Consider the following 23,724-nt stretch of genomic DNA (forward strand, 5'->3'; position numbering starts at 1 on the left):
GAAGCCGTTGGACTTCTGACTTGATGAAGGTCCTGTCCTGCGCACTGTACCATCTGCTCCTCGTGGCGACGGGTGAAGTTTGCGAACAGTGAAGGCGGCTCGACCTTGAGGGTCGTGTGGCCACAAATGGTGCGGGGGGGGGGGGGGGCAGGGGTCCGCCGAATTTCAGAGTAAGGCTTTGGAGGTGACATTAAAAATCGAAACCTAGTAACAGGGCAGCGCAGAGATGGGGGAGGACGTAGAGCCTGAAGTTGCTATACTCTACGCCCTGAACGGTGAGGGTCGCGACGCAGTACCCCCGGATTTGCACGGAATGGGATCCGGAGGCTGATGTGTTATCTGAGTTGGTTTAACATTGACTGCAACTGGATGCAGTGAGACTAGAAACAGGCTTCCGACTCAGGAGATGGTCCAACACTGTTTTATTGAACCTGTTGGTTGCTGTACATAATCTGCTGTAGGTTGACACTCTATTAATCTAAACTGATAACCTCTGACTGGCTTGACCAGACTAACTCTCTACCACATGGAGACGGTGCTCAAGGCCTTGTGCACTCTAACTATCTCTGTAGCTGTATCCTGTGAGGTTGTCTCGTGCCTGTTGATCTTTACCGTCGTTGTAGCGGTCGCGAGGTTGCGGGGCCGAGACTGATCAAGGGTGATGGAAGCGAGCTGTGGAAGATGTTGGGAGGTCCCGGGCTGATCAGCGGTGGCGGAGGTATTGGCGGGCCGTGAATGGCCAGGCGAGCAGGGGTCCTGAGGCGTGGTCCAAGATGGCAGGCACCCACAGGGCGCACATAGCAGACGACATCAAAGATGGCGGCGCCCATGGGCCGCACGTGGCTTGTGGTGGAGAAGATGGCGTCACCCCTGGATCACACGTGTAGCGATGCTGGGCCTGGAAAATTGTACAATAAATTGATGCACCATCAATGACCACGAAACGAGAATGGTGAAACAATCGAGGCTTTATTGCACAAGATGATGAGCCTCCTGCAGCTGGAACCAGAATGGGAGCAGCGCAGGAGAGCAGACACTGGGAGGAGCCAGCAGGCTGGGATTACTCTGGTACCTGGAATACAGTGGCAGTACCGTAATACGTGTAGTGTGTTACCAGTGGTGTTTACCACACCCTGCATATCTCATTGGGTTGTGGGGGTGAGACCCATTCAACCACGGGAAAATGTGCAAACTCCACACTGACAGTGACCCGGAGCAGGGATCGAACCCGGTTCCTCAGCGCTGTGAGGCAGCAGTGCTAACCACTGCGCCACCGTGCCACCTGGGCTTGTGTTAATATAATCATAAATGTAATACAATCCAGAAACAGCACAATTGGACAGGGTAATGGAACACAATTTTTCTTTCCCCTAAAATATTTTCTTTGAATATTTTAAATATTCAAATATTTAAATATTTAAATGTTTTAAAATATTTAAGAATGGCAACTATTAATAAATAAATAAATAAATAAAGTAATAAAACCTTGGAAAATAGGTTGATCAACAAAAATAAGTATTTTGAAGTCAGATGGTCAGTCTGCCATTGTGAAAAACTGGACTTAAAATCACAAAAAATAGCATAAAAGAACGATAACGAGCCTGTTAAGAGTTTCATTAGTGTATACTTATCAGTTATTTTTAATAAATTAAATACGATTTGATATCAAAAATATGTCTAAGTAAATGAGCGCAATCTCAAATGCTATTCCTCCCCCCACCCCCAACAGCCCCCCCCCCCACCCCCAACAACCCCCCCCCACCCCCCCCCCCCCCACCCCACCCCCCCCCCCCCCCCCCACACACACTCACAAAGACAATTGGCGGAATGTCACTATATAGACAAACATCAAGAAAGGTCATGGAAAACTGAGCAAAGTTTGAAATGGATTGGTCCTTTGCCCGAGCTCAGCCAATTTCTTCCAGATTGCATTGTTAAAACTATCAGATACAAGCAGAAACTTCACGCCCCACGGCTTTTCAGGTCGTATTTAAAAAGCTCTGGGTCTAGCACAGAGTTGAGGTCGTGACGAGAAAATATTACTGAACCGGTGATATTTCCCAAGGTAAATTATCCCATAATGGCAAGTCTGTGTCTTACTGACTACAGGGCAATCAGGTATATCCGCTCATGATATAGCTCATGGCTTTGCTGCTGAAACCATGCACAGCAGGCTTACAATGACAGACAGGCTGTTGCAGGGATCTTTACAGAGAGCACAGTTTCCTCCTCCAATTATGACCTCATGAACATCCCCAATTTTAATTGCTCGGCCATTAATGGCCCACCTATTTGATCCAGCATTCGGTCACCTCCGCTAACAGCTCCTGATATGGCTCAGTGTCAGATTTAGTTTAATAGTGCTCCAGTAAAGCGATGTTTTATGCCGTTAAAAACAAAACAAAAGGTTGGTCTTTTGCAGAAGGTTTTAACAAAATGCTGATACTAAATCATAGAAGGTTTTGTACTCATGGTCTATGGTGGGATTTTCCACTCCTCTTCTTTAAGGACTGGTATGGTGACGGTACAAAGAACAAAGAACAAAGAAATGTACAGCACAGGAACAGGCCCTTCGGCCCTCCAAGCCCGTGCCGACCATACTGCCCGACTAAACTACAATCTTCTACACTTCCTGGGTCCGTATCCCTCTATTCCCATCCTATTCATATATTTGTCAAGATGCCCCTTAAATGTCCCTATCGTCCCTGCTTCCACTACCTCCTCCGGCAGCGAGTTCCAGGCACCCACTACCCTCTGCGTAAAAAACTTGCCTCGTACATCTCCTCTAAACCTTGCCCCTCTCACCTTAAACCTATGCCCCCTAGTAATTGACCCCTCTACCCTGGGGAAAAGCCTATATAGTAGCAGAAAGTCTCGCGAGAGGCCCAATACACGCTTCACTCTGGTGGGAAGACTGGCCGCGATTATCCCCGCCCCCGCCAGTGACGTAGCGGAACCACCATTGTAATACTGTTGAATCTCATTATCAGGGCTCTACTGCTGATCATCTCTCCCCACCCGGGGAGGGTTAGATAATCCATTCAGAATCACAGAATAATACAGCGCAGAAAAAGCTCTTCGGCCCATCGAGTCTGTACCGCCGCATGAAAGGCTCCTGAGCTGCCAATCCTAATCCCATTTTCCAGCACTTGTCTCAGAGCCTCGAATGCTATGATGTGTCAAGTGCTCAACCAGGTACTTTTTAAAGGACGTGAGGCGACCCGCCTCTACCACCCTCCCAGGCAGTGCATTCCAGACCGTCACCACCCTCTTGGTAAAAATGGTGGCTGCGATTCTCTGCTCCGGCGACACCACAAGCTGGAGACGCTGCTGGACGCCCTCGAGGAGAGGAGGAGAGTCTGTACCCTGGGCCCAGTCGGAGGGTGCCAGCCAACGTGGCCCGTCGTCTGTGGAGGGAGGTGGGCGGGGCCGTGAGTGCCACCGCAGTGACACCCAGGACTGGCGAGCAGTGTCGCAAAAAGCTCCACGACCTACTGAGGGCAGCCAGGGTGAGTACCCAGCAGTGTGCCCATGGCACTAACCCCTTTACCCCCACATGTGTGACACCCACCCCCTCCCCGGGGGATGGTACAGCCACAGCCGTGAGGCACATGGCTGCAGCCACCCATACAAGCCGCGTTGGCCCTGTGCCCTGTGCACCCATGCCAATATAGACCCAACTGCATGCAGTGGACCGCCTAACAATGCTGTTATTCCTCCCCCCCTAGGAAAAGAGCGCCCATAACCAACGGGACGAGCCCGAACGGGAGGGGGTGAACCTGACCTGCCCCAGCTCACCGTGCACGAGCAGAGGACACTGGACATAGCTGGTGCACCCGAGGACCAGGAGATTGCCATGCAGAGGTCGGGGGCACGCCACCAAATGAGATCCCCCCCTGCCTGGCCCCCTTCCCCTCAGCCCTCCCCCTCAGCCCTCCCCCCTCAGCCCTTCCCCCTCAGCCCTTTCCCCTCAGCCCTCCCCCCTCAGCCCTTTCCCCTCAGCCCTCCCCCCTCAGCCCTCCCCCTCTCAGCCCTTTCCCCTCAGCCCTCCCCCCTCAGCCCTCCCCCCTCAGCCCTCCCCCTCAGCCCTCCCCCCTCAGCCCTCCCCCTCAGCCCTTTCCCCTCAGCCCTCCCCCTCAGCCCTCCCCCTCAGCCCTCCCCCTCAGCCCTTTCCCCTCAGCCCTTTCCCCTCAGCCCTTTCCCCTCAGCCCTCCCCCCTCAGCCCTCCCCCTCAGCCCTTTCCCCTCAGCCCTCCCCCTCAGCCCTCCCCCCTCAGCCCTTTCCCCTCAGCCCTCCCCCTCAGCCCTCCCCCTCAGCCCTTTCCCCTCAGCCCTTTCCCCTCAGCCCTTCCCCTCAGCCCTCCCCCTCAGCCCTTTCCCCTCAGCCCTCCCCCTCAGCCCTTTCCCCTCAGCCCTCCCCCTCAGCCCTTTCCCCTCAGCCCTCCCCCTCAGCCCTTTCCCCTCAGCCTTTCCCCTCACCCTGTACTGCGACTCCACCTGCCTAACCATGATGGTGTATTGCGTGCTGCAGGGCCACGCGGTGACCAACCTGGAGCACCTGGCGGACGCCGCCAGCACCCAGCGCCTGGGCGGCCAGCCCACAGGGACTCTAGCAGCGACGGGCAGGGCAGCTCCAACAACAGCCCCCTGGCCCAGTCCAGTGACGACACAACGACACACGACACCAACACGGAGGGGCGGACAGACAGGACACGGCACCCCAGGGAAACCCCGACCACAGGTCCGATGAAGACACTGAGGTTGCGTCACAGCTATCTCCTCCACCCCCCTGCCATCGCAGAGACACTCACCTCGGTTGGCCATGTTAGTGGTGGAGGTAGGAGCAGCCGAGAGGCTGGATGGTGGGAGGGCAGCCCAGCCCCGGAAAACACCTGTCGCCCGGACATGTCCCGGGTCCCTGGAGTTCCCCCGCCCAACCATAGACCCGATGCAGTCGGGGACCCAAGGGCGTGAGTAGGTGACAGCCGGCTTCCAGCACCTGCAGACGCAGGTGCAGGAGTGCATCCGCATCCAGGAGCAGGAAATGGTGCCGGTCATGAGTGCCACACAGGCCGACACCGCACGGGTGGCGTCCGCGGTGGAGACAATGGTGGCGATGGTGTCGGGCATGGGTCTGAGCCCGCAAGGCCTGGGGCTATCCGGGCACCCGGCCTACGCGGCCCGGGACAGGGCTGCCGTCGCACAGAAAGCCATAGGCCACAGCCAGCTGAACATCGCAGAGGCGCTCAACAACCTGGCCCAGTCCCAGCAGGCCACGGCCCAGTCCAAGCAGGCCACGGCCCAGTCCCAGCAGGCCATGACCCAGTCCAAGCAGGCCACGGCCCAGTCCCAGCAGGCCATGGCCCAGTATCTGCAGGCCACGGCCCAGTCCCAGCAGGCCATTGCCCAGTATCTGCAGGCCATGGCCCAGTCCCAGCAGGCCATGGCCCAGTCTCTGCAGGGCACGGCCAAGTCCTAGCAGGCCATAACCCAGTCCCAGCAGGCCACGTCCCAGTCCCAGCAGGCCACGGCCCAGTCCCAGCAGGCCACGGCCCAGTCCCAGCAGGCCATGGCCCAGTCCCAGCAGGCCATGATCCAGTCCCAGCAGGCCACGACCCAGTCTCAGCAGGCCACGACCCAGTCCCAGCAGGCCACGGCCCAGTTTCAGCGGGCCGTGGCCCAGTATCTGCAGGGCACGGTCCAGTCCCAGCAGGCAATGGCCCAGTCTCTGCAAACCATCGCTGACTGCATCAGCGCCATTGGCCGGGTGTTGTACAGAGCGTTGTACAGAGCCAGACACGGATGCCGCACTCCCTGAGCTCCATGGCCGTGAACATCCAGACCCTGGTTGATACCAGCCCGGGCCTCCGGGACTAGCAGCGCCAGGAGATGCCGGTGCCCCAGGTGCTGGATCCGCCCGCACCCCCATCCCATGGAGAGCCCCGGGGGCCACTGGGCATCCCGGGGGGGGGAGGAGGTGATGGGGCCGGTCCTGGATCCCCCTGCAGGGGGGGTCCCGGAACACCGCGCCACTTCTGCCCCTCCCCACCGCCCCTGGTGCACCTGGTGGGCAGCGGGCAGAACAGGGCGGCACCACGCCATCCCAATTGCCCATCCAGGCCGGGCCGCCCCAGGAAATGGCCGCCGATGGGGACCCCAGTCACAGGGCAGGAATCACAGGAGTCCACCTCCAGTTCTGCTGTACCGTCTGGGGGACACCTAGCCGTAGTCATAGGGCCCGTAAGGCCAGAAAGGTTGACATGGATGCGTTAGTTGACACGGGTGCAGGGCACGGATTAGTTAGATGGGTTAGGGCACATGTACGTCTGTTATTAAACAGATTCCACACCTATGCAAACTGCCTCTGTACTCTGTCCGATGCATGCGGGGGTGAGGTGGGGACTGTGTGCCAGTGTGAGGGGTGCCGCGATAGAGGTTGGGCTCCGGTGGATGTGAATTGCGGCCCTCCCCATCCCCCCCACTGCCCCCCCCATGCCTCTCCACGCCCCCCCCCCCACGGTTCATATGACAGGGCCATGAAATGCAGTGTCAGGGCTGCGCACAGAGTCCACCCAGGTGGAGGGTCGTGATGTGGCCGTGAGTCAGACATTGCCGAACGATGTATGGCTCGGAGCCCATCGCAGAGCAGCTGTCATCATCCTCCATGCCTTGTAGCAGACCCGTGTACACCATCGGCCGTGCCCCCATCCCGTTGTGCCGCGGGCGGATGTGTCATGGAGGGGTGGTGTGCATGCGGGTGTTGTGGTGGTGGTGGGGGTGGGGGAGGTGAGGGTGGTCGTCCGTTGTGGAGGTGCCGAACCCGCTGCCTGTGCCCATACCCATCACTACTGCCGCCCACCGTGGTCACCGAAACGGCAGCTACCAGCGCCTCCTGTGCCTCCTGACCCAGTCGGTGGCGCCAGGCAGCCTCGTGTTCCTGCCCAGCCCCCATGTCCCGTGCACCAGCTCCCCCCTCGACACCCCCTCACCTGGGAAGGATTTCCCCTCATCCTGACCGCCGTCCTCCTCTAGCACATCGCCCCTCTGCTGGGCTATGTTGGGCTATGTTGTGCAGGACGCAGCAGACCACGACGATGCGGCCGACCCTCTCCGACAGATACTGGAGGCCCCTCCAGAGCGGTCCAGGCATCTGAAGCGCATCTTGAGCAGCCCAAAGCACCTCTCGCCCACACCCCTGGTCGCTGCATGGGCATCGTTGTAGCTTTGCTCCGCGTTGGTCTGTGGCCTCCGTATAGGCCATCAGCCATGGCCGCAACGGCTAACCCCTGTCGCCCAGCAACCAGCCCCGCAGCCGGGGGGGGGGGGAGATGTCCCTCGAACATGGCAGGGATGAACGATTGGGCCAGTATAAAGGAATCAGGGGCTGGTTTAGCACACTGGGCTAAATCGCTGGATTTCAAAGCAGACCCAGGCAGGCCAGCAACACGGTTCAATTCCTATACCAGCCTCCCCGAACAGGCGCCGGAATGTGGCGACCGGGGGATTTTCACAGTAACTTCATTGAAGCCTACTTGTGACAATAAGCGATTTTCATTTTCATTTCACCCTGCCAGGGTACCTACCGCAGACGTGCAGGATTGTCATCCTGTGGTCACAGACAACCTGCACGTTCATTGAATGTGTACCCTTCCTGTTTAGGCACATGGCCCTTTCCTCCGAGGTGGGCCTAATGGCGATGTGCACTCCATCGATCACCCCCTGCACCATGGGCATCTGGGCAACAGCGGCGAACCCCGCTCCACGGGCATCCTGGTGGGCATGGTCCCCACCCCCCAACGCCGTTGCACAGCACCCGCCCCTCCCGGGGGGGGGGTGCCTCCCCACATCGTCACCCACCTCCCCCCGGAGCGTCAGCCAGCACGACTGGCTGACGCTGTTTTATAGCATATTGGAATGGTGCTGGCCTGACTTCTGGTCGCGCCGGCGGGACTTCGGCCCGTCCGGGCTGGAGAATCGCTGGCCCACCGGAGAATCGCCGCTACGGCCATTTGCCGCGAGTCTCCGTGCGGCCCGGCGCCATTCGCGCGCGGCCGTTTTCACCGGGGTGGGAGATTCGCGTCCCGGCGTCGGGGCAGTGTGGCGCGATTCGTGCGGCACCTCGGCGATTCTCCTACCCGGCGGGGGGGTCGGAGAATCCCGCCCCGTTTTCCTCAAATCCCCTTGAACTTCCCCCCCCCCCCCCCCACACCTTGAACTTGAGTCCCATCGTGACTGACCCTACAACGAAGGGGAACAGCTGCTCTCTCGCCACCCTGTCCATGCCCCTCATCAATCAGATCACCCCTGAATCTTCTCTGCTCCAGCGAAAACAACCCAAGCCTATCCAACCTCTCTTCATAACTTACATGTTCCATTCCAGGCAACTTCCCCTGAACCACCTCTGCATTCCCTCCAATGCAATTCCTATAATGTGGCGACCAGAACTGCTCACAGTGCTCCAGCTGTGGCCTCACCAATGTTCCATACAACTCCAACATGACTTCCTTGCTTTTGTAATCTATGCCACGATTGATGAAGGCGAGTGTCCCATATGCCTTTTTCACCACCTGCCCTCTGCCTTCAGAGATCTATTTACAAACACGCCAAGGTCTCTTTGTTCCTCAGGACTTCCCAGTGTGGTGCCATTCATTGAATATTTCCTTGTCAAATTGCTCCTTCCAAAGTGTAACACTTCACACTTTTCAGGATTAAATTCCATCAGCCACCTTTCTGCCCATTTAACCATCCCATTTATATCTTCCTATAACCCAAGACTGTCAACCTCACTGTTAACCACCCAGGCTATCTTTGTGTCATCCGCAAACTTACTGACCCCCCCACATAGTCATCTAAGTCATTTATATCAATTACGAACAATAGGGGACCCAGCACAGATCCCTGTGGTACGCCACTGGACACTGGCTTCCGGTCACTAAAGCAGCCGTCTGATATCACCCTCTGTTTCCTACAGCTCAGCCAGCTTTGAATCCACCTTATCAAGTTCCCCTGTATCCCCTGTGCATTTGCCTTCTTTGTAAGTCTCCCATGTGGGACCTCGATCAAATAATTCCAATACGCAGAACTACTGAAAAACACGACTGTCTCCAACCTTCTCTACTAGCTCACTTCAAGATCATGTGGACTACCGTGTGGGTTATGAGATGTGCTCTTATTCTATCTAGTGGCTGGATGCTGTAATTACACACTATTCTACATGATCATTCATATATACAAAGATGATATACTAGATATCATTACATCTCCCTTTCTTTGCAAATTTTGAAGGTTACATCACAAAATGGTTCTTTTTGCCACATTTGGCACATAGTTTTCCATATGCAGAAGATTTTCGTAGAGGGTGGGTCTTTCCACCCGCCTTACACGAAATGGTGGCTCCAACATTTTTTCTAAAATGGCCGCTCAGACCATGGGCGGGATTCTCCACTCCCGCGCCGAAGAGCCCACACTGTCGTGAACGCCGTCACGGTTCATGACGGTGCGAAACGGCCCCTATCCCGACCGATTCAGGGCCCGATAATGGGCTAGGAGCGGGGCCGCGTCATCTACACGCGCCAGGCCTTGTCGCCGTGGAAAGGCGGCGCTGCATAGATGACGCGGCCGGCGACGCATAACTGGCATCACCCGTGCATGCGCGGTTGCCGTCCTCTCTGAGTCCGCCCCGCAAGAAGGTGGCGGACAGATTTTGCGGTGCCGCGGAAGGAAGGAGGTCCTCCTTCAGAGAGGACGGCCCGACGATCGGTGGGCACCGATCGCCGGCCAGCCCACATTTGAGGTACCCCCCGGTGCAGGATTCCCACTCCCCCCCCCCCCCGCAAGCCGACCCCCCAGCGTTCCCACGCTGTTCCCGACAGCAGCGACCAGGTGTGGACAGCGCCGGCGGAACCTGCCGTTTTGGGCTGGCCGCTCGGCCCATCCGGGCCTGAGAATAGCGGGGTTGCCGGAGAATCGCCATTTTGGGTGTCTTGGGCGATTCTCCGGCCTGCGGCTCGCGGAACTTGACGGGGCCATTCCCGCCGCTTGGGAGAATCGCAGGAGGGCGTCGGACTGGCGTCGCGGGAAATTTTGGCGGCCCAGGCGATTCTCCCAACCAGCGCGGGAGTGGAAAATCTCACCGCATGTTTTTGGTTGACCTGCGACACAGAATTAATGTCATCGCTGGGAGCTGCTGTTTTTGCGCCATTTTCATGGAGGTGAATCTCTGTTATTCTTTTTGTTAATAAATTTAGAGTACCCAATTCATTTTTTTTCCATTTAAGGGCATTTTAGTGAGTCCAATCCACCTAGCCTGCACATCTTTGGGTTGTGGTGGCAAAACCCACTCATACACGGGGAGAATGTGCAAACTCCACACGGACAGTGACCCAGAGACGGGATCGAACCTGGGACCTCGGCGCCGTGAGGCATCAGGGCTAACCCACTGCGCCACCGTGCTGCCCTGAATCTCCGTTATTCTTTTCAATGCTACTTCGCTTGCTTTGCATATTTTAAGTGCAAGAGCGAGCTTTAATTTGGACTCTCTTAACAGATGCTCACAAGATTTATCGCTCTGGAGGCCCTACACGATCTGGCCTCTGACAAAGGAATCATGTAGCTCTGCAAAGTTGCAGGTCTGCGCTTTTAACTTCAGATCCGTGACAAAGCTATCTATTGTGTTGCCCATTTTCTGCACACGCATATGAAATATATACCTTTCGAAGATCTCATTTGTCTGAGGGTTACAATGACAATCAAATTGCTCTATTACATTCTTATAGCTCTTTTCATCCTCCTCCGTGTCAAATTGAAAAGAGTTAAACAATTCAATTGCCTGGAGACCCACTACTGTTAAAAAAAGTGTCCTTTTTCTCTCGGCTGAAGCATCTTGTAAGCCAAGAGCCTGCACATACAGCGTGAACTGCTGTCTAAAAACACTCCTGTTCACATCTACTTACCCGATGTGCGCAGGTATTGTGGAGTCTTCAAACCTTCCATCTTTTATCTGCCACGAGGTTCATCATTTTCTTTGCAGTCGGTCTTTGGCTTTTTCGATTTTCGTACAATGTTTTATTTCTTCGATGTTTTCTGTCGAGTTGCTAGATCTAAATACTCCTTTCCTTCTGAAGCCTATATCCTGGTACCATGTGATGTTCTTTGTTTGTTTAAATTAATATTATTAAGGTTGTAGTGTTGCTACAAAGAATGTGCAGACTTAATATTAAATCAAAGTCAATTTATTTACACTACGCTATAAATTGTGAATTCTTAAGTATGCCGAAAAAGCCTGTATTAGGTCAAATAACTACAATACACAGAACTACTGAAAAACACGACTGTCTCCAGCCCTCTTGTTATGCGAGAGTGCCTTTAAGAACTGGATGTTTAAGCAATGTACCTTTAAGAAAACAGTGATGTCATAGAGTGGGTGGAGCTCAGCTCAGTTAATTTTGAAGTTTCAGTTTTGAAAAGTGCCTGGCTGGTTTTGTTGAGAGCAGTTTCAAAGTGCCTGACTGTTTTGCTGTGAGCTGATTAAAAGGAGAAAGCCAGTTTGAGACAGCAGCTTGAGAAGTTCTGGTTTGCTGTGAGTTGCTTGGAGGGAGAAAGCCAGTTGGAAAAAGCAGTTTGTGTGTGTCTGTGTGTGTCCAGAGAGCTGCAGGAAGAAAGCAAGGGGCTGGAGCTGAAATCAACCAAGCTACTATATCTCTGCCATTCTACAGAAAACGTATATATCCTTTAACCTGATGTGATACTGTTTAAAGGTGTTAAGTCTCTTGGAAGTTTGAAGGAACATTTTAAGGAGTTATTTACTGTTGCAATATTTTCTGAGTTATCTTTGAAGTAAGGGGTGTTAAGAGATCCAATGTTTATTTCAGATGTTAAGTTGAGTTCATGAATAAACAGTGTTTTGGTTTTAAAAACCCACGTGTCCTTAATTGTAATCCCACACCTAGGGAAAAAGCCGTGTGCTAGGAAAAGCAACAAATACATTAAAAGGAGAGGTTGGTTGAACTCCATGATACATTTTGGGGTTCTGAAAACGCCTTGCCCATAACACCTCTCTACTACCTCACTCCAAGATCATGTGGACCACCATGTAGGTTGTGAGATGTGCTCTTACTCCATCTAGTGGCTGGATGCTGTAATTACAACCTATTCGATATGATCATTCACATGTACAAAGATGATATACTAGAAATCATTACAGTTTTCCACCACTGACTTGTGACTCACTGGCCTGTACTTCCCTGGCTTATCCCTACTGCCTTTCTGAAATATTAGGACCGCATTCGTGGTTCTCCAATCTCTGGCACCTCTCCTGTGGCCAGAGAAGAATTAAAAATTTGGATTAGGACCCTTGCAAATTCCTCCCTCGCCTCCCACAACAAACCCAGACACAATTCGTCCAGACCTGGAGGTTTTCCATGTTTAAGTCTGCCAATATCTCCAATACCTTGTCCATCCCTCTGACAACTTGATCAATAACCACACAGCCTGCCTCCCCGAGTTCCATATCTGCACCCTCATTCCCTTGGGTGAAGACAGATATGAAATATTAATTTAACACCCTACCAATGTCCTCTGGCTCCACCCACAGATTCTCCCCTTGGTCCCTAATGGACCTTATTTTTTCTCTAGTTATCCTCTTCCCATTGATATACTTACAGAATATCTTGGGATTTTCCCTACTTTTGCCAGCTAGAGGTTTCTCATATCCCCTCTTTGCTCTCCTAATTGCTTCCTTAAGCTCATTCTGCACTTTCTGTACTCCACTAATGCCTCTGTTGATTTTCTCCCCTTGTACTTGTAAAAAGCCTCTCTCCTCCTTCTCATTGTATCCTGAATATCTCTGGTCATTCATGGTTCTCTTGGGCGTGTTACTCCTTCCTATTACCCAAGAGGGAACATGTTGGGCTGTACCCTCCCCATTTCCTCTTTGAACGCCCCCCCCCCCCCCCCATTGCTCTTCTGTAGATCTCCCCACCAGTAACTTGTTCCAATCTACCTTGGCCAGATCCTGCCCTATTTTACTAAAGTTTGCTCTCCCCCAATCCATGACCTTTTTCTGCAATTTGTCTATTTCCTTGTCCATAATAAACTTAAATTGCACCATGTTGTGGTCACTATTACTAAAATGCTCCCCCACCATCACATCACCCACCTGTCTGGCTTAATTCCCCAGAATTAGGTCCAGCTCTGCATCAGCCCTTGTTGGACTCTCCACATTTTGAGCTAAAAGGTTCTCTTGTATACATTTTACGAACTCTGCTCCATCTTAGTCCTTAACACAGTGACTATCCCAATTAATGTTGGGAAAGTTGAAATCACCCACTATGATTACCCTATTTTTATTTTTACACACTTCTGCAAATTGCACACCTATTTACTCCTCTATTTCCCACTGACTATCTGGGGGTCTATAATAATCACCGAAGCAATGTGGCTGTCCCTTTTTTATTCTTAAGGTCTACCCACAAAGCTTCATTTGATGCCACCCCAAGATATCATAGATATAGAATATAGAACATACAGTGCAGAAGAAGGCCATTCAGCCCATAGAGTCTGCACCGACCCACTTAAGCCCTCATTTCCACCCTATCCCCGTAACCCAATAACCCCTCCTAACCTTTTTGGACACTAAGGGTAATTTAGCATGGCCAATCCACCTAACCTGCAACGTCATTGGACTGTGGGAGGAAACCGGAGCACCCGGAGGAAACCCACGCACATACGGGGAGGATGTGCAGACTCCGCACAGACAGTGACCCAGCGGGGAATCGAACCTGGGACCCTGGAGCTGTGAAGCCACAGAGCTAATCACTTGTGCTACTGTGCTGCCCACTCCTTACTCATCTCTCCTTACTTTAACTAATAGTCAATGCCTCACCCTCTTCTGTCCTCTCCCCTGTCCCTCCTGGAGATTCTGTATCTCGGAATAGTAAGCTGCCAATCCTCCCTCAACTATGTCTTTGTGATGGCTACTAAATCATAATTCCATGTGTCAACCCTCGCCCTTAACTCATCCGTTTTACCTGTAATACTCCGGGTATTAAAGTAGAGGCCATTCGGCCTTGCCTTATTCTCCTGAAACTTACTACCGCTGTACTCCTCCAAGACCGAGTTAGGGAACTGGAGCTGGAGTTGGAAGAACTTCGGATCATTCAGGAGGCAGAGGGGGTCATAGATAGCAGCTTCAGGGAATTAGTTACACCAATGATTGGAGATAGATGGGTAACTGTAAGAGGGACTGGGAAGAAGCAGTCAGTGCAGGGATCCCCTGCGGTCGTTCCCCTGAGAAACAAGTATACCGCTTTGGATACTTGTTGGGGGGGGGACTTACCAGGGGTAAGCCATGGGGTACGGGCCTCTGGCACGGAGTCTGTCCCTGTTGCTCAGAAGGGAAGGGGGGAGAGGAGCAGAGCATTAGTAATTGGGGACTCGATAGTCAGGGGCACAGATAGGAGATTTTGTGGGAGCGTGAGAGACTCACGTTTGGTATGTTGCCTCCCAGGTGCAAGGGTACGTGATGTCTCGGATCGTGTTTTCCGGGTCCTTAAGGGGGAGGGGGAGCAGCCCCAAGTCGTGGTCCACATTGGCACTAACGACATAGGTAGGAAAGGGGACAAGGATGTCAGGCAGGCTTTCAGGGAGCTAGGATGGAAGCTCAGAACTAGAACAAACAGAGTTGTTATCTCTGGGTTGTTGCCCGTGCCACATGATAGTGAGATGAGGAATAGGGAGAGAGAGCAATTAAACACGTGGCTACAGGGATGGTGCAGGCGGGAGGGATTCAGATTTCTGGATAACTGGGGCTCTTTCTGGGGAAGGTGGGACCTCTACGGACAGGATGGTCTACATCTGAACCTGAGGGGCACAAATATCCTGGGGGGGAGATTTGTTAGTGCTCTTTGGGGGGGTTTAAACTAATGCAGCAGGGGCATGGGAACCTGGATTGTAGTTTTAGGGTAAGGGAGAATGAGAGTATAAGGGTCAGGAGCACAGATTTGACGTCGCAGGAGGGGGCCAGTGTTCAGGTAGGTGGTTTGAAGTGTGTCTACTTCAATGCCAGGAGTATACGAAATAAGGTAGGGGAACTGGCAGCATGGGTTGGTAGCTGGGACTTCGATGTTGTGGCCATTTCGGAGACATGGATAGAGCAGGGACAGGAATGGATGTTGCAGGTTCCGGGGTTTAGGTGTTTTAGTAAGCTCAGAGAAGGAGGCAAAAGAGGGGGAGGTGTGGCGCTGCTAGTCAAGAGCAGTATTACGGTGGCGGAGAGGATGCTAGATGGGGACTCATCTTCCGAGGTAGTATGGGCTGAGGTTAGAAACAGGAAGGGAGAGGTCACCCTGTTGGGAGTTTTCTATAGGCCTCCAAATAGTTCTAGGGATGTAGAGGAAAGGATGGCAAGGATGATCCTGGATAAGAGCGAAAGTAACAGGGTAGTTGTTATGGGAGACTTTAACTTTCCAAATATTGACTGGAAAAGATATAGTTCGAGTACATTAGATGGGTCGTTTTTTGTACAGTGTGTGCAGGAGGGTTTCCTGACACAATATGTTGACAGGCCAACAAGAGGCGAGGCCACTTTGGATTTGGTTTTGGGTAATGAACCAGGCCAGGTGTTGGATTTGGAGGTAGGAGAGCACTTTGGGGACAGTGACCACAATTCGGTGACATTTACGTTAATGATGGATAGGGATAAGTATACACCGCAGGGCAAGAGTTATAGCTGGGGGAAGGGCAATTATGATGCCATTAGACGTGACTTGGGGGGGATAAGGTGGAGAAGTAGGCTGCAAGTGTTGGGCACACTGGATAAGTGGAGCTTGTTCAAGGATCAGCTACTGCGTGTTCTTGATAAGTATGTACCGGTCAGGCAGGGAGGAAGGCGTAGAGCGAGGGAACCGTGGTTTACCAAAGAAGTGGAATCTCTTGTTACGAGGAAGAAGGAGGCCTATGTGAAGATGAGGTGTGAAGTTTCAGTTGGGGCGATGGATAGTTATAAGATAGCGAGGAAGGATCTAAAGAGAGAGCGAAGACGAGCAAGGAGGGGACATGAGAAGTATTTGGCAGGTAGGATCAAGGAAAACCCAAAAGCTTTCTATAGGTATGTCAGGAATAAGCGAATGACTAGGGAAAGAGTAGGACCAGTCAAGGACAGGGTTGGGAAGTTGTGTGTGGAGTCTGAAGAGATAGGAGAGAAACTAAATGAATATTTTTCGTCAGTATTCACTCAGGAAAAAGATAATATTGTGGAGGAGAATGCTGAGACCCAGGCTATTAGAATAGATGGCATTGAGGTACGTAGGGAAGAGGTGTTGGCAATTCTGGACAGGCTGAAAATAGATAAGTCCCCGGGGCCTGATGGGATTTATCCTAGGATTCTCTGGGAGGCCAGGGAAGAGATTGCTGGACCTTTGGCTTTGATTTTTATGTCATCATCGGCTACAGGAATAGTGCCAGAGGACTGGAGGATAGCAAATGTGGTCCCTTTGTTCAAAAAGGGGAGCAGAGACAACCCCGGCAACTATAGACCGGTGAGCCTCACATCTGTAGTGGGTAAAGTCTTGGAGGGGATTATAAGAGACAAGATTTATAATCATCTAGATCGGAATAATATGATCACGGATAGTCAGCATGGCTTTGTTGAAGGGTAGGTCATGCCTCACAAACCTTATCGAGTTCTTTGAGAAGGTGACTGAACAGGTAGACGAGGGTAGAGCAGTTGATGTGGTGTATATGGATTTCAGTAAAGCGTTTGATAAGGTTCCCCACGGTAGGCTATTGCAGAAAATACGGAGGCTGGGGATTGAGGGAGATTTAGAGATGTGGATCAGAAATTGGCTAGCTGAAAGAAGACAGAGGGTGGTGGTTGATAGGAAATGTTCAGAATGGAGTTCAGTTACAAGTGCCGTACCACAAGGATCTGTTCTGGGGCCGTTGCTGTTTGTCATTTTTATCAATGACCTAGAGGAAGGCGCAGAGGGGTGGGTGAGTAAATTTGCAGACGACACTAAAGTCGGTGGTGTTGTCGACAGTGTGGAAGGATGTAGCAGGTTACAGAGGGATATAGATAAGCTGTAGAGCTGGGCTGAGAGGTGGCAAATGGAGTTTAATGTAGAGAAGTGTGAGGTGATTCACTTTGGAAGGAATAACAGGAATGCGGAATATTTGGCTGATGGTAAAGTTCTTAGAAGTGTGGATGAGCAGAGGGATCTAGGTGTCCATGTACATAGATCCCTGAAAGTTGCCACCCAGGTTGATAGGGTTGTGAAGAAGGCCTATGGAGTGTTGGCCTTTATTGGTAGAGGGATTGAGTTCCGGAGTCATGAGGTCATGTTGCAGCTGTACAAAACTCTGGTACGGCCGCATTTGGAGTATTGTGTACAGTTCTGGTCACCGCATTATCGGAAGGACGTGGAGGCTTTGGAGCGGGTGCAGAGGAGATTTACCAGGATGTTGCCTGGTATGGAGGGAAAATCTTATGAGGAAAGGTTGATGGACTTGAGGTTGTTTTCGTTTGAGAGAAGAAGGTTAAGAGGAGACTTAATAGAGGCATACAAAATGATCAGGGGGTTAGATAGGGTGGACAGTGAGAGCCTTCTCCCGCGGATGGAAATGGCTGGCACGAGGGGACATAGCTTTAAACTGAGGGGTAATAGATATAGGACAGAGGTCAGAGGTAGGTTCTTTACGCAAAGAGTAGTGAGGCCGTGGAATGCCCTACCTGCTACAGTAGTGAACTCGCCAACATTGAGGGCATTTAAAAGTTTATTGGATAAACATATGGATGATAATGGCATAGTGTAGGTTAGATGGCTTTTGTTTCGGTGCAACATCGTGGGCCAAAGGGCCTGTACTGCGCTGTATCGTTCTATGTTCTATGTTCTATTCCAGCTGACCTGATTGCTTTTCTATGTTATACTGCGCCCCCTTCCACTGCCGAATTTGTTTAAACTCCTCCCAACCACACTAGCAAATCCACTAACAAGGATGTTAGTCCCACTCTGGTTCAGTTGTAGACCGTCCCTCTTGTACAATTCCAACTTCCCCAGAAATAGTCCCAGTGGTCCAAGAATCACGTTGACTTAAGGGCAGTGTCGGAGGAGGAGGGGGAGGTGGTTGTGGTGGTGGGGGGATTCCATTTTGTGCGCCGGCGTGGCTTTTAAACATGCGTCAACTTTCAAACTCCAAGTTTCTGGTGCGGCGGGCTCCAGTTGACGCCAGCGAGATGTCGTGCTACATTCCTGTGGTAAAGGCCATCTTTCCAGCCCACTGCTGCACTCTGCAGAATAACAGGTAAAACTCCCGCCTATGTCTATTGGAAGTGCAACGCAAACCAATAGGATCCTTAGAGTATGGAAGGTTTTGATCCCATTAATCTGCAGGCAGATCTAATATAAATTGTCACTGTGCAGGTGACAATTGTCACCGTTCCACACTGACTCTTACCAGCTTTTACAGGCACACCATAGAAAGTATCCTATCTGGCTGCATCACAGCCTAGTATGGCAACTGCTCGGTCCAAGACCGCAAGAACCTTTAGAGAGTCATGAACACAGCCCGGTCCATCACTCGAACCTGCCTCCCACCCATTGACTCGATCTGCACCTCCCGCTACCTGGGAAAGGAGGCAGCATAATCAAAGACCCTTCCCATATGGCTTACTCACTCTTTCAACTTCTTCCATCGGGCAGGAGATACAAAAGTCTGAGAACACGCACGAACAGACTCAAAAACAGCTTCTTCCCCACTGTTACCAGACTCCTAAATGACCCTCTTATGGACTGGCCTGATTAATACTACACTCCTTTATGCTTCACCCGATGCCGGTGTCTATGAATTTACATTGTGTACCTTGTGTTGCCCTTCTATGTATTTTATTTTTATTTTCTTTTATTTTCATGTACTAAATGATCTGTTTGAGCTGGTCGCAGATAAAAACTTTTCACTGTACCTCGGTACACGTGACAATAAACAAATCCAATCCAATCCAATCCATAGTGAGCTGAATATGAAGCTGCATCATCAGAAAACGTCAACTGATGGGGGTCAGTTGTAGCCACCTGGGTTGACCACTTCCTGACTTAAAATGGAGAACTGCAAAGACTGAAGGGAAATTCAGCCAACACAGGCAAAATTGAGCAAGTGTAGAAATCATGTGTATTGAAACTTGCAAAAACCAGACAGCACTGAAACCAGCAGCCACCTGCATAGTAATGAGCAATTCCAAGGCACAATTGCAACACTCAAGGTGAATAAAGCCAAGCCAGACTCCTCGGCGCCAGCAGGTGCCAAGTCAAAGGAAGGCCAACGGACATTTAGGGACTGCCCAGCGATCAGGGAACAGCTCCAGTATTGGAGAAATCGATCCAAATGATCGGAACGCAGTCCAATCATTTGGAACCAGGTATGGGGTCCGCCCCGAAGGGCGGGAAGCCCCTGGGGACTATAAAGTAAAGCCCCCAAGTTCAAATCGTCCTTCTTGACAGGGTCACTCAGCAACTTGAATCAACCCCTGAGCGTGACCTGCCCAAGCGGCCACATCAAACAAGTAAGTCTCCAGTCAACGCTCGCTACGAGATAGGCGCTCCTAGCTACAAGTCCATACCAGCTTTTGAACCCCGCAGACTCAGGACCTGAACGAAAGGCCATTTGTTCCCCTGACCTGGTGGGCCAATACCGAAGCTAAGTATAGGCCTTTTAGTGATAGGAATAGTCTAGAAAGTAGAGTTTATGCATGAGTAGTGACTTACTGTATGTAATAAATATGTTTTGATTTGAATCTTACTAATTGGGGTGTTGAGTTATTGATCAGTACTTGAACTTGAACCTCGTGCCGGTATCATAAAGATACCTGGCGACTCTAGAGCAAAGGTTAAACAAACAGAGCAAATTACGAATTAAGAGCCAACCAAAAGTTAGCAACATATTACTGGCGACATCCTGACGGGACCCGAATTAGAAGTGGCTTAACCACTCCGGGAGAACGCAAAAATTAGAATTAGAAATCCAATTGGGAACAGAAAAACCACAAGTGTTCAAGCAGCTCTGATCAATCCTCATAATTCGGAAGTGTGTTAATGCATGCGTAACTAACAGGGCTATAAGGTAATACTGATAGATTTTTGTTGCGAAAAACTGTCGGGAGTTTGTATTCCGGAAAGTAGCGAACGCCGTACCCGTAATTACAGCACCACCTTAGTACCCCGCGTTCCAAATTTTAAGAGAGTATTTAGAGAGGAAAGATGGCAATGCAGGCAATGCAACGCCTCATGAACCCTGAAGAATTCGTGGTCGCAGCGACCAGCAGCAGAGTAGGTCAGTGTCCCGTTTGGGAAGAGGAAATCAGGAAATATCTCAAAGGGAAAGGATGGCCCCTTTGGAGTGAATTCTATGACAATGAGGAAACAGGACCCGGGAGTATAGGACATACTTGGTAGGAGAACCTGTCAGAGATTCATAAGAAAAGCTTGGGAAAAGCTCGCAAGCCGATGGCAATCGTGTCCTGTCTGGCACAATTGCGAGGCACAGAGGAGGTCGTTTGGACACTCCGTAAAGAGATAGAAGGAGTACATCGAACGAGCAAGGTCGATGTAAGTGAGTTTGAGAAGGAGAACATAGAATTGAGAAGGAAGTTAGCAACAAAGGACGGAGAGGTGGATGATGCCAATAGGGCACACCAGTCTTGTCTGGCACACCTAAGCAGCTTCCAGACACAGTACGAAAAGGCCTATCAGGACACGCAACGTGCAGTCCTGGTAAGAGAGGAAACAGAGAAACAGGTAGAGGCATTGCAAAGGCAGTGTAGCGACCTGAAAGCAGCATTACGAGCACTCCATGCTACCACCACGGAGCACAGACAGAGCTCACTAGATCATGCGAAGTGCAGGAAGCAGATTGCAGAACTCCAGTCTTTGCTTTCAATTCAGAATGGATTGCAGAGCACATTTGGATCCCAGTTAGATACAGAAGACAACCCGGATTGGGAAGAATTAAATGAGACCGCGCATGGATATGTTCAGCGAACATGTGCGCAAGGAAAGCCCCAGAAGAGAAAAGCGCCCCAAACCCCCACATCGCAGATAGTTCAGGCACCAATGAATCCAGTAACCACCCACCGCACAGTCACATCGGACGGAGATACAGAATTTCTTTATACCACCCCCTCAACCGTGACCCAATTACGGGACGCGAGCGAGAAAATCACACCGTTCCTCCCCACCTCAGACCCCCACCACTTCTTTGCTCGAGTAAAGCAGCAGGCGACCATGTACGGCCAGGACGAGCGTGAGCACGTGAAGCTCACAGTTTTGAGTGTAGACCCTTCAGTCGTAGCAGCCCTTCCCGACCCACAGAATGTAGGAGGAGGCACCCTTGCAGAGATGCACGCAGCGATCCTAGATGCAATCGGCTACAACAGAGGTGACCCCGTAGAAGGTCTGAATAAGTGCAGGCAGAAAAAGACAGAACACCCAACAGCGTTTGCTGGACGCCTGTGGATTCATTTCACAGCAGTTTTCGGTAACTTAGACCGTGCCCATTTGTCCCAAGACGGTATGTCCAAATGGACCCGCACCCTTATCTCCCATGCTACAGAGGCAGGACAAAAAGCCTGTACGAATTATGACCCCCCTCAGAGGAAGCCCACACTGAGAAATGGGTTTTAAAAAGATTGTCCCGCACCTGGGAGCAGACTTTACAAAACAAACCTGCAGTTAGGAAACCCGAGGAACAGCAGGCAGAAGCAGACATCCAAGCGGTGAAAATGCACCAGAACCCCGCATGGGTGAACGAAGGCAGGAACAGCCCCCCCTCAAAAGCCACAGGAGTGTTACAACTGTGGACAGTTAGGACACTTTGCACGAGAATGCAATGCCCCACGAAAGCCACAGAGAGCCCAGCAGGCAGGCACTCTGAATAAGAATAGGACAGAGCCCATACATAGTGTGAGCACCCGTTCAGACCAGACGGACCTGAACGGAACGGACTGACGGTGTTCGGGCTCCCCCAGTTGGGTCTGCGACACCCTTTGGGATAGGTCCGGCCAACCAGTAGTTGCCGCAAAGATACGGGGACAGCCCATCGAATTTCTCTGGGACACAGGAGGGTCCCGCACCACAATAAATTCCTGCACCATATTCCAGAAAGACACGTGGCCCACTACAGCCACCATCACCCTCAGCGGCTTCACAGGCCACTCACAGCAGGGACACATCACAGCCCCTGTATCCATTCAGATTGGCAACATCACCACCAAGCACCCCATAGTCTTAGTCGATCTACCCCACACAGCAGAACACATTTTTGGAATTGACTTTATGAACTCCCACCACCTTTCATTTGATCCGGTAAACCAATGTGTTTGGAGAATGCTCACAATAGGTGAATACGCAAACAAGATTAGCGCAGCCGGCAAATTTTGGTTTGACCCGACCACGATTAGCACAGACAAGCAGGTTAGGGCAGTTCTGCAGAAGCACAGGACAGCATTCGCGACCCACAAACACGACTGTGGCCGGATGACTGGTTCTGTTCAAATCACAGGACCTGACCCTAGACCCCAAAAGCAATACGGATTTCCCCAAGAGGCAGAGCGAGAAATCGCAAAAGTTATCGACAGCTTATTAGAGCAGGGCGTACTCAGATCAGTAGCCTCCACTAATAATGCCCCGATTTGGCCAGTGAGAAAGCCCGATGCATCATGGCAACTGACCATCGATTACCGGGAACTCAACAAAGTCACCCCCGCAGCAGCCCCCACAGTAGCAACAAGTCCCGAGACCATGCTCAAACAGGGACACAACTCACAATACTTTACGGTTTTGGACATCAGTAATGGATTCTGGTCCATTCCATTGGCAAAAGCGTGCCAGTACAAATTTGCCTTCACTTTTAAGAACCAGCAGTACACGTGGACATGCCTGCCACAAGGCTTCCACAACTCCCCCTCCATTTTCCACCGACAGCTGGCAAATGATTTGTTAAAATTTTCTCGCCCCGAATGTCTGGTCCAGTATGTGGACGACCTATTACTGCAGACAGACACCAAGGCAGAGCACATCGAGCTTCTGTCCGAACTCCTGGAACTCCTACAGAAAATTGGTTGCAAAGTAAACCCCAAAAAGGCCCAGATTTTGGAAAACAAAGTGATATATTTGGGTACAATTATCATGCATGGTAAACACGAGATTGAGTACAAAAGAATTGACTCAATTGCCAAATTGCCCCTTCCCCAGAATGTTTCAGCCCTCCGGTCATTTTTAGGACTGGTTGGCTACTGCAGAAACCACATTGACGAATTCGCCAGCAAGGCAGCATCCCTCTCGGAATTCCAAAAGAAAGGAGCCCCTTGGGAATGGCTTCCGCAGCATACGGATGCTGTGGATGCTTTGAAAAGAGCCCTCATTGCAGCCCCCGCACTACAGGTTCCAGACTCGCTTTCCCCCTATGCTATAGAGATAGCGAGCACCGACCGCACCCTTTCGGCCGTGCTCCTCCAGGAACGGCACGAACAATTAAGACCCGTGGCTTACGCCTCCAGACTTTTAGATCCTGTGGAGCAGGGATTTTCGGTCTGTGAAAGGCAGCTGTTCGCAGGTTTCTGGGCAGTTCAGTATTTTTCCTAAATAACCCCATCATAATCCTCACAGAACACACCCCCACCCAACTTTTACTGGATGGTCGACTTAAGGACGGGACAGTCAGCCAAATTAGAGCAGCAAGA

General features: G+C 51.5%; 1 long non-coding RNA gene across 1 annotated transcript in view; it reads right to left on the reverse strand.

The window, feature by feature from the left end:
* Positions 1 to 406: 406 nt before the first annotated feature.
* LOC140395907 (uncharacterized) overlaps positions 407 to 23,724 on the reverse strand; it is a 59,353-nt gene continuing 36,035 nt past the window's right edge. The window contains exon 2 of the long non-coding RNA XR_011936385.1: positions 407 to 898. This is a non-coding gene — a long non-coding RNA (uncharacterized lncRNA). The remainder of the gene's footprint in view (positions 899 to 23,724) is intronic.

The sequence above is a fragment of the Scyliorhinus torazame genome, chromosome 19 (assembly GCF_047496885.1).
Source record: "Scyliorhinus torazame isolate Kashiwa2021f chromosome 19, sScyTor2.1, whole genome shotgun sequence".
In the NCBI taxonomy this organism is placed as follows: domain Eukaryota; kingdom Metazoa; phylum Chordata; class Chondrichthyes; order Carcharhiniformes; family Scyliorhinidae; genus Scyliorhinus; species Scyliorhinus torazame.